Genomic DNA, 9,425 nt, shown 5'->3' with positions numbered 1-9,425 from the left:
AGTCTTGAAGCCCAAACGCCTAGAGCCCATGATCCTTGACAGAGAACCCCTGCTCACTGCAACTAGAGAAAGCCTGAGCAGCAACAAAGACCCAGCACAGCCAAAGTGAATACATAAATAAAGAGACTGTAAGCTAGTCTACAGAAATAAAAACCATGCCCAGGTTCATGGCTGCACCCTCCACAGAGTCGGGGGTGTAGGGTGGCGGAAGGTGAGGTGCCGAGTTTGGGGGCACACCAACACAACTTGTGGGGAAGCCTGCCATGGCTCACCCACAGGAATGTCCAAGGAGGCTGTCAAACAGGAGCCACAGGAGTCAAGCAGGCCACACCCTCGTGCACACAGGGCATGGCTGGTCATGGAAGTCTCCAGGGTCAGCTGAACAGGAGAGAGGGACCCAGGATCAGTCACTGGGGACCCCACACTGAGGGACCAGGAGACGCTGGATATCTGGAACCCTGACAGTGGTTGGTCCCCTCAGCCTCCCGATGGTGGGCTGGGGCAGCCCCCCTCCAAGCGGAGGACCCTTTCTGAGACCATCGTGGTGCTGCTGGGAGACCATGAGGGCAGGACGGCAGTGCCTGGCCTTGGGGGGAGCCCAGAGTAAACAGATGAGAACGGGCCAGAGGGCAGGTGGTAAAAACTGCATGGAGGAAAAACCAAACAGGGAGCAGGGGCAAGGGCAAGGGCTGCTTCGCAGAGGCTGCAGCACGGAGGCACCTCTAAGGAGGTGACACAGAACAGAGACCCACGGGAAGTAATGAGGTTCGGGAGGGACACGGGGGCTGGGGGTGATGCGAAGAGCAGGTGCAAAGGTCCTGTGGCAGAAATGCGCCTGGAGGGACAGGCGATGGGTCGGCTGAATTAGGAGAGTGTGAGGGGAGAGGGGACTGGGCAGGGCGGAGGGGACAGGACCGGCAGGCCAGGGTGGGACATGGAAGCCCCTGACGGTGAGACAGGCAGCACCAGCCCTTCCCGAGCAGGAAGCTGGCCCTGGCTCCAGTTTAGGGAACAGCAGGCAGGCAGGGTGGGCACAGAGGACAGTCAGCAGCCGTGTCAGGGTCCTGGCCCAAACCACCGCTTTGCTGTTGGTGGTGTTTAGTGACTCAGGCGTGTCCGACTCGCTGAGACCCCATGGACTGTAGCCTACCAGACTCCTCTGTCTCCAGGCAGAGGGATTCTTCAGGCAAGATTACTGCAGTGGGTTGCCATTCCCTTCTTCAGGGGATCTTCCCAACCCAGGGACTGAACCCACACCTCCTCCTTGGCAGGCAGATTCTTTACCCCTGAGCCACCACTAGCAAGGGGCTGCTTCTCGGCTCTGGAGGCCAGAAGTCTGAGTGCCGGGTGTTTCGGGGCTGGTTCCTCCAGGGGCTCCTCGCGCTCCCGGTGCTGCCAGCATCCTCGAGGCCTTGGCTTCTGGCTGCATCATCACTCCCTTCTCTGCCTCCTCCCCTTCATGCGTTTGCCCCCTTCTCACCTCCTCTGAGGATTCCCATCACTGGATTTGGGCACCAGGTAGCTCAGTGGTAAAGAATCTGCCTGCCAACGCAGGAGACACAGGAGACACGAATTTGATCTATGGTTCAGGAAAATCCTCTGGAGAAGGGAATGGCAATCCACTTCAGTACTCTTGCCTGGAGAATCTCATGGACAGAGGGGCCTGGCGGGCTACAGTCCACAGGGTCACAAAGAGTCAGGCATGACTGACTGCGCACGCACGCAGCACGCTGGATAATCCAGGATGGTCATCTCCAGAGCCTTAACTTTGATTCCATCTGTAACAACCACTTTTCAAATAAGCTCACATTCTCAGGTTCTGGGTGGATATGGATCTGGGGGGACACCACTCACCCAGACACACAGCCTTGGAAGGAAACCCCAAATGCTGTGGAAGAGCAGGCTTTAGCTCTGAGGAACGCAGGGCTGAGTCAAGAGCAGTGGAAGCATCAGACCTTCCCCCTCTCAGCTGCATTCCAAGAAGGCTAGGCTCCTCCGTGGACTATTTCAGAAGGCACATCCTTCCTCCCCCTTCCCCTCCCCTGAAAAGGACAAAGCCCACCAGACAGAGCACAGCCTGCTTTACTTATGTTGTTCCGTTTTTTTAAAAAAAAATTTTCTGGCTGTGCCACGCAGGATCTTAGTTTCCCATCCAGGGATCAAACCCGCACCCCCTGCAGTGGAAGGGCAGAGGCTTAACCACAGGACCACCAGGGAGGTTCCTACCTTATTCCTTTAACGCACGTTTAATAGAGATGCGTGGTGAAGAGCTGTGTTTTGCTAAGTCTAGAAAGCTCATCCAATAAGTCGGAAATCTATTGCACATGACAAAGCAGTCCGTCGTCGTGTGCTTGGCGGCAGTTTCCCTTCTGAGCGCTCTCTGAAATCATGGCACAACTCAGATTCAGTGATGCACAGTAACTTGGCTTTTTGTCAGCTTTACAAAGTGCCGGCTGCTTTGATCAGCTATTCACTGTGTGGGGCTGGGGGCGAGAAGAGTGGCGGCCACACAGCACAGACGGGGAGGGCGGGTCAAACCTGCCAGCCCTTCACTTGGGGGGCCTGGAGCAGAGCCCCTGACCCTTCATCCCCGCATTTCCTTCTCTTCTTTTAAATGGTGACTCACACCACACCATTTACTCCTTTAAAGCTGAGTGACTTTTAAGTACATCCGTAGCGCTATGCAACCATCAACCACCATCCAATTCCAGAAAATCCCCATCAACCCAAAATAAACCACCTACTCATTACCAACTGCACCCTTCCCTTCCCCCAGCCCTGGCTGTCTCTGGTTCCTGCCTCTCTAGATTTCATGGTCTGGACATTTCCTATAATCATACACTCTGTGGCCTTTTCTTTCTGTTTTTCCTGCTTACATAGTGTTTTCCAGGCTCCTCCATGCTGCAGCACACATCGCAACTTCATAGCTTTTGGGGGGTGGGAGTGGTGAATAATATTCCATTGTGCGGAACCGCCACATTTGTTTATCCGTCCATCATCATTTGATGGATATTTAGGCAGCTTCCACTTCTGGGCCATTATGAATAATGCTGGAATGGACACTCTTGTGCACGTTTTTGTGTGGACACTGGTTTTCAGCTTAGGTTCTTTTTACATTGGGAGTAGCTATGGCACCCCTGGGTAGGGAGGCCAGAAGAATTCACTGAGTTGGATCTGTACACCCTTAAATTAGCGCCAGGAGCACAGTGACTGGATGGCAAGCCTGGCAGGGGTGCAGGAACTTGTATCCTCTGGCCTGTTTCCTGCCAACACTTGCTTCTCCACCAGGCCCACGTGGTGGGGGTGGGGCTGATAGGTTGACCCTCCGCCCAAGACCCAGGCCAGCCAATCAGCACTCACCTCTGCTTGGCCCAGCTCCCAAAGGAGATGACAAGACCCAGGTGAGACAATCCAGGACCTTCCCTGAAACCTTAAGAAAGGCCTCCTCTTCTGGGCAAGGGTGAGGAAGCATGAGAGGTCAGCCTTGTGAGAGTCTGTGTCCAGAGCCACTGGAACCAGCCATGCCTGAAACCAGCTCTCTAATTTTCCCTGGGCTTCAGCTAGGCTTCTCTGAGGAGCCTGAAACTGTTCCTCTCTCACACAGACCAACGGGGCCAAGGGGCTAAACTTGCTCTGATGGAAGAGGAGGGGGAGACGAGGCTCAGCCTGAGTGCCTCCAAGCACGTCCGACAGACAATCCCAGCAGCCAAATGTCTTCTCTTCAAATACCAAGAGGTGAACACAAGTCTTCTGAACCAGAACTGATCTCTCTTGTAATTCCTTCTCTGGAGACTGTGGTTCAGGGACGTCGGCTCCTCTCGGGCGAGGGAGGGGCTGGGGTGCTCCTGGGGGCACAGCCTGGACAGGCTGGGCAGAGGGTCCAGCTCTAGGTCCAAGAGTTGCCCTTGGGAGGTTGATCAGGGTGGGCCCCAGGGACTCCAGCAGCCCTGCACCCTGACCCCCACAGCCACTCTGCCTGCCCAACACCCTGCATGCTTGGTCCCTGCCCCGATGACCTCTCACCTTTGACTGTTGTCCCCTCACCCTCCACCTGGAGCCAGCTGCAGGCAGAATTGTGTTCCTCCAACATGCAGACACTGCGGTCCTAACCCCAGCACCTCAATATGTGACTGTATTGAGTCAGGGTCTTAGAGGTAATTAAGGTAAAGTGAGGCCACTGAATGGGGCTCATCCCATAGGACTGGTATTCCTATAGGAAGAGTAGATGAGGACTCCGACACAAACAGGGAGGACCATGTGGGGACATGGCCAGCTACACACCAAGGAGCAAGGCCTCAGAGAGAACCAGCCCTGCAGCACCTCGACCTTGGACTTCCAGCCTACATGAGAAAATAAATGTCTGTGATGCTTGTTACAGCATCTCTAATAAACCAATACAGCATCTACATGCCAGCAAAACATCCCAAATGTGGCAACACTGCACACCTCCCACCCATCCTGACCGTCTCCCAAGGGTGCGCCTCAGAGTCTTCCCACAGCCACCCCAGACCACGCAAAGGCTTCTCCACCCACAGGCTGGCCCCTGATCTAGGAAGACAAAGAGACCCAGCTGTAACATCTGGGACTTCCTATGTGTCTCTCTCTCCTTCTCACCTCCCTCTCCCTCTCTCCACCCCACTGAGATTGTGTTTTGCAGTGAGTGTGTGGGGGTCCAAGGAAGCCCATGGCCTTTTCTAAGGCAGCCTTGGAAATCACCACATGAATCCTTCAGGCTCACCTGTTGATGGAGGAGGACATGAGGCTTACCCAGGTTCGAGAGGGAGGGGTGTGATCCCCTTGGGAACACAGCTCAGAGTGCAAGGACAAGTTTTAAACTACCCCTCCTCTCTCGGCACTTCAGCCCCATGCCTGGACCTCTGATGCACAGCGGCTGCCCCAGGGCCTTTGCACAGGCTGGCCCCCCACCAGACTGCTCTTTCCTCAGGCCTCTGAGAAGCTGACACCCCATCTAATGTTGCCTTCGCTCCTGATTCCCCAACTCCACCCATCCCACCACCTGACAAGCTGCACAGAGGTTTCCTGTGGCTGCAGTATCTGTGACCACAAACCTAGTGGTGCAAAGCAAGTATTTACTCTCTCACAGTCTGGAGGCTGGAGGGTCTGGAGACAGTTTTGTGGAGATGAAAGCAAGGTGAGAGCAGGGCTGGCTCCTTCGAGGTCTCCCGGGGAGGCTCTGCCCTCACCGTGTCCAGCCTCTAAAGGCACCTGCGTCCCCTTGGCTCCAGGCTGCATCCTTCCAACCACCGCTTTCATCATCACGTGGACTTGTCCCCTGACTCTGAGCCTCCCACCTCCCTCTTTTTCCTTTTTAACATTTATTTATTCGGCTGCACCGGATCTTAGATGTAGCACACAGGATCTAGTTCCCTGACTAGGGATGGAACCAGGGCCTCCTGCATTGAGAGACTGGAGTCTTAGCCACTGGACCACCAGTCCCCAGCCTCCCTCTAATAAGGACCCACTGTGAACACCCCCATCTCAAGATCTGTAACCTAATCACATCTACGAGGCCCCTTTTGCCACATAAGGGAACATCCATGGGTTCCAGGGATGGGGCCTGGGTGTCTCTGGGAACCACTGTTCCACTCTGCACCCTTGATTCATCCACACCACGCCCCCAGGGCCCCTTGAGTGTCATCTCCACAAGGCAAGAGGTCAGGCATGTGGCCCGGGCCCCATCGCTCTGCTAGAGTGAAGGTCTCAGGCCTGGTCTAAGGGCCCCCACCTCCCCTCGGGGCCCAGCTCAGAGAAGGGATGTCCTTGAGCAAGTCGACACTTCATATCCAACACACACATTTACCCAGCTCTTCCCACTGACCTTCAGTTACACAAGCAAACTAGGAACAGCTGTTCCTGGTAAGAATGTAAAACTGTGCTGAGATGCTGAAGGCCTTGGTCCCCTCTGTGCCCTGGTACCCGTTGGTCCATGCCCTGTCCCCTGAGCAAACCCAGTAACTTGGAGGAAGATCCCCCCAAGAACCTGGCCAGGCAGAGGGATTAGGAAGGGCAGCAGGAATGAGGACCAGTGTCTGTGGACAGTGTAGGTCATGTCCAAGGGCCAGAAGCATCTCCCCACAGTTAGTCATGAACTCAGAGTTACCGGGGATGGACATCCTGAAGCCTGAGGGCTTTAGAACCAAGAGCCGCAGTGCAGGCGGCAGGAGGGAGCGTCACACCTGGACGTTGTCTGAGCTCTCAGGGATGCAGGTGGAGCCTGGGTTGTCCCCTCGCCTGAGGTCATCACCCTTTGCTTTCACACACTTCCTCCAGATTTTTTCCTCTGCTTTTACACATGTGCACACACAGGGCCAGGAAAGCTGTAGCGCACGTCCTTCCAGCTTAGCCAGCCCGGCCTACAGAGAAACTAATAGCTAAACCCACAGCCCCAGTGCTGTCTCTCAGTGGAGGATGTAGGTTGTGTGTCCATCCCTGAAACAAGCAGATGGCCAGGGGAATGGAAGTCAGCAACCGACCCAACCTGGGCTGGGGTGGGGTCAACATCACTAAACCCCCTGGGCTGACAGATTCAGAGGGGGATTTTTCTAAGGGAGATGCTGAAGTCAGAGAAAAGAAGAATGGTTGGCAGGGAAGGCTGGATCAAGGAGCTCAGAAGAGATAATGTGTGTTTGTATATGGTACAACTGGTAAATGTAAATATACAGTTGTTTTGGGAAGGCTTACCACTCCCTGCTGTTTTTTTTAAAAGATCATTGCTGTTGTTATTCAGTAGCTAAGTCAGGTACAACAATTTGTGACCTGTGGATTGCAGCACACCAGGCTTTCCTGTCCTTCACTATCTCCAGGAGTTTGCTCAAACTCATGTCCATTGAGTCAGTGATGCCATCCAACATCTCATCCTCTGTCGTCTCCTTCTCCTCCTGTCCTCAACCTTTCCCAGCCATCAGGGTGTTTTACAATGAGTCAGCGCTTTGAATCAGGGTTAATTTCCTTTAGGATTGATTGGTTTATCTTGCAGTCCAAGGGACTCACACGAGTCTTCTCCAACATCACAGTTCGAAAGCATCAATTCTTTGGAGCTCAGCTTTCTTTATGGTCCCACTCTCACATCCATACATGACTACTGGAAAAACCATTATCATAATTTGTTTTTTTTTTACTCAACAACATATGAAGTTGGTACACCTGGATCTAGTCCAGTCTTTCTCACTCAGTGCAGAGCTCCATCTCTGGGGTACTTTCCAGTGTGGTCAACCCAGGGCAGCCACCACCTTACACAGCACCTGTGGGTCTTACAAAAGGTGCCCCTTTCTGCAGTGAGACATAGCCCCACTCCTGCCCTCACCTTCATCCTTGACCATAGCCAGCCAGCATCACCACACACATTTAGTTGATTTCTGGTTTTTTTCTTTTGTTATATTACATCTTGCATCAGCCTTCTTGTGCAAAGACGTTTTTCTAGGGCAGAAACCAAGAATGCTGGGCCATAGAAAATGTACTTTTAAATTTTAATAGCTGCTCCCTGATGGCCTCCCAGCGAGGCTGCACCAACTGGCACCCCTTCCAGGAGCACTGAAGTCCCCCCTTCCCTCCTTGGCACATAATGATAGATGACTTTCTCAAGGTTGCCCATCTGATGGGTGAAAGTGGCCTCTCATCATTGCTTGGATTCAGGCCACATTCAACTGCCAGAATTCACTGGCAGGCTTGAAGAGAAAGCAGCAGCCGTGGTGAGCCACACAGCCCCACCACGAAGTGACACGCTCCCCCGACGTGTCCTGCACTATTCCCCAGCCACCATCTGGACCTATGTGGGGAGAACCATGTCTGCCTGCAGGCTCTGCTTACGCTTGTGACTCTAAGCCACTGCCACAAGCCCTCGCTCTTCACCATTCTCAGTGCCTCCTAGAGCCGTTCAGTCAGCATCCCTCTCAAAGTTCTCCAATGCAGGAAGAACTCTGTTACACCATGGGGTTGACTGCTCTAGCATCTCTTTGGTGCCCCTTGATCCAGCCCTTCCTGCTACCCACCCTCCTCTACTGTGATGTCAGCATCTCAAGTTTCCTTTAGATGGCAATTTCCCCTTCCTCCCCACCACCAGGGCAGGCGGTTCTACTCACTTCCATCCCCTGACCACAAGGTTGGTTCAGGGCTGGGCACATGGTCCACAGCATCCAATGAGAGATGGCCTCAGAACTGTGGCTTAAGAGTCAGTCTGCTGGGTTTGCTAAACTGCCTTTGCTGCCATTTGGAGAAATGTTGCCTGAGGATGAAGCCAACACAGAGATGGAAAAAGAAACCGTATTCTGATCACGTCTTTGTGCAACTTGATCCAGCCCTGCCTGACGTCAGTGTGCTCCGAAATGCCCCAGTTTACTGAGCCTATAGATTTCCTTTCCCTGACCAGAGCCAGTGTGAGCTAGGTTTTTGCCACTAGCGCTTGAGCAAAGTTGGGGGGTATGCCTGTGAATGGTCAGGGAAGGGTCCTTGCTGAATCTGATCTCAGCAGAACAATATAATGGTCTTCTGAGCAGGTGCAGAGTCTCCATGCTCCAGAACAGGCCACTGAGGCTCTGAGAGTAAGGGTGAGGGTTGGCGGGGAGTAGGATAAGCAAGACCTTCCCAGAGGGGAGCCAGTAGGGAGGGGACTCTGCCCTGAAACCCAGACCACACTTCAGTGGAGGGGCCACCGCTTCCCTCAGACTGGGGGACGTGGGTTCAGAAGTGCCTGGGCCTCTAGAACTGGACCACAATCGACAGCAGGAGCTGAGAGTGGGGGTGGGGCGTGGGAGGGGAGAGGTTGTAGGAATTGTAACTGAGGTGTAGGGATATTTACATTGGAACCTTGGCCCCCACATGCCCTGGGGATCCTTTGATCCTTTGGCTCTGTGACCTCCCACAAGTTAGTTTATTCCTCTGAGGCCTCAGTTTCCTCATTTGAAAAATGGAATGATAGTTTCTATCTCGAAAGATGTTGTGAGAAGTAAACGGGTATATACGGTAGGCGATTAACTAGTGCACGGCACACACTAACCTCTCAGCAGACTTCAGCTACTAACATTGCCCTCCCCACATCCTCAATAAGCGCAACCCCGGGTCTTCGCTGACCCCCAGTAGCTCCCAGACCCCACCAGAGTCGGTCCCACCGCCCCAGCTCTCATCCCAGCCCCTCCCAAGATCCCCCCGCCCTAGCTTCACCGCAACCCGGCTCCTCCCCCTCGCCCACCCCCCGACCCCCTCTCGGTGCCCACCCCTACGCCGACCCCTCCCACTCTCGCACCTCGCCCCTCACCCGACCCCCACCGCTCAAGCCCACCCAGCCCCCACCTCCTTTCTACCACGGTGCAAAGGCTCCCCCAAGCGTTCGCCGGGCGCTGTGCGGCTGCCGCTCCGGGTCCCCACCAGTGACCGCGAATCCGTGCTCAGCTCGAGGTCCGCGTTCGCGC

This window comes from Ovis canadensis, chromosome 17, assembly GCF_042477335.2.
Source record: "Ovis canadensis isolate MfBH-ARS-UI-01 breed Bighorn chromosome 17, ARS-UI_OviCan_v2, whole genome shotgun sequence".
Classification (NCBI taxonomy): domain Eukaryota; kingdom Metazoa; phylum Chordata; class Mammalia; order Artiodactyla; family Bovidae; genus Ovis; species Ovis canadensis.
The sequence above is the reverse complement of the archived record's forward strand: the minus strand, read 5'-3'. Positions refer to the sequence as shown.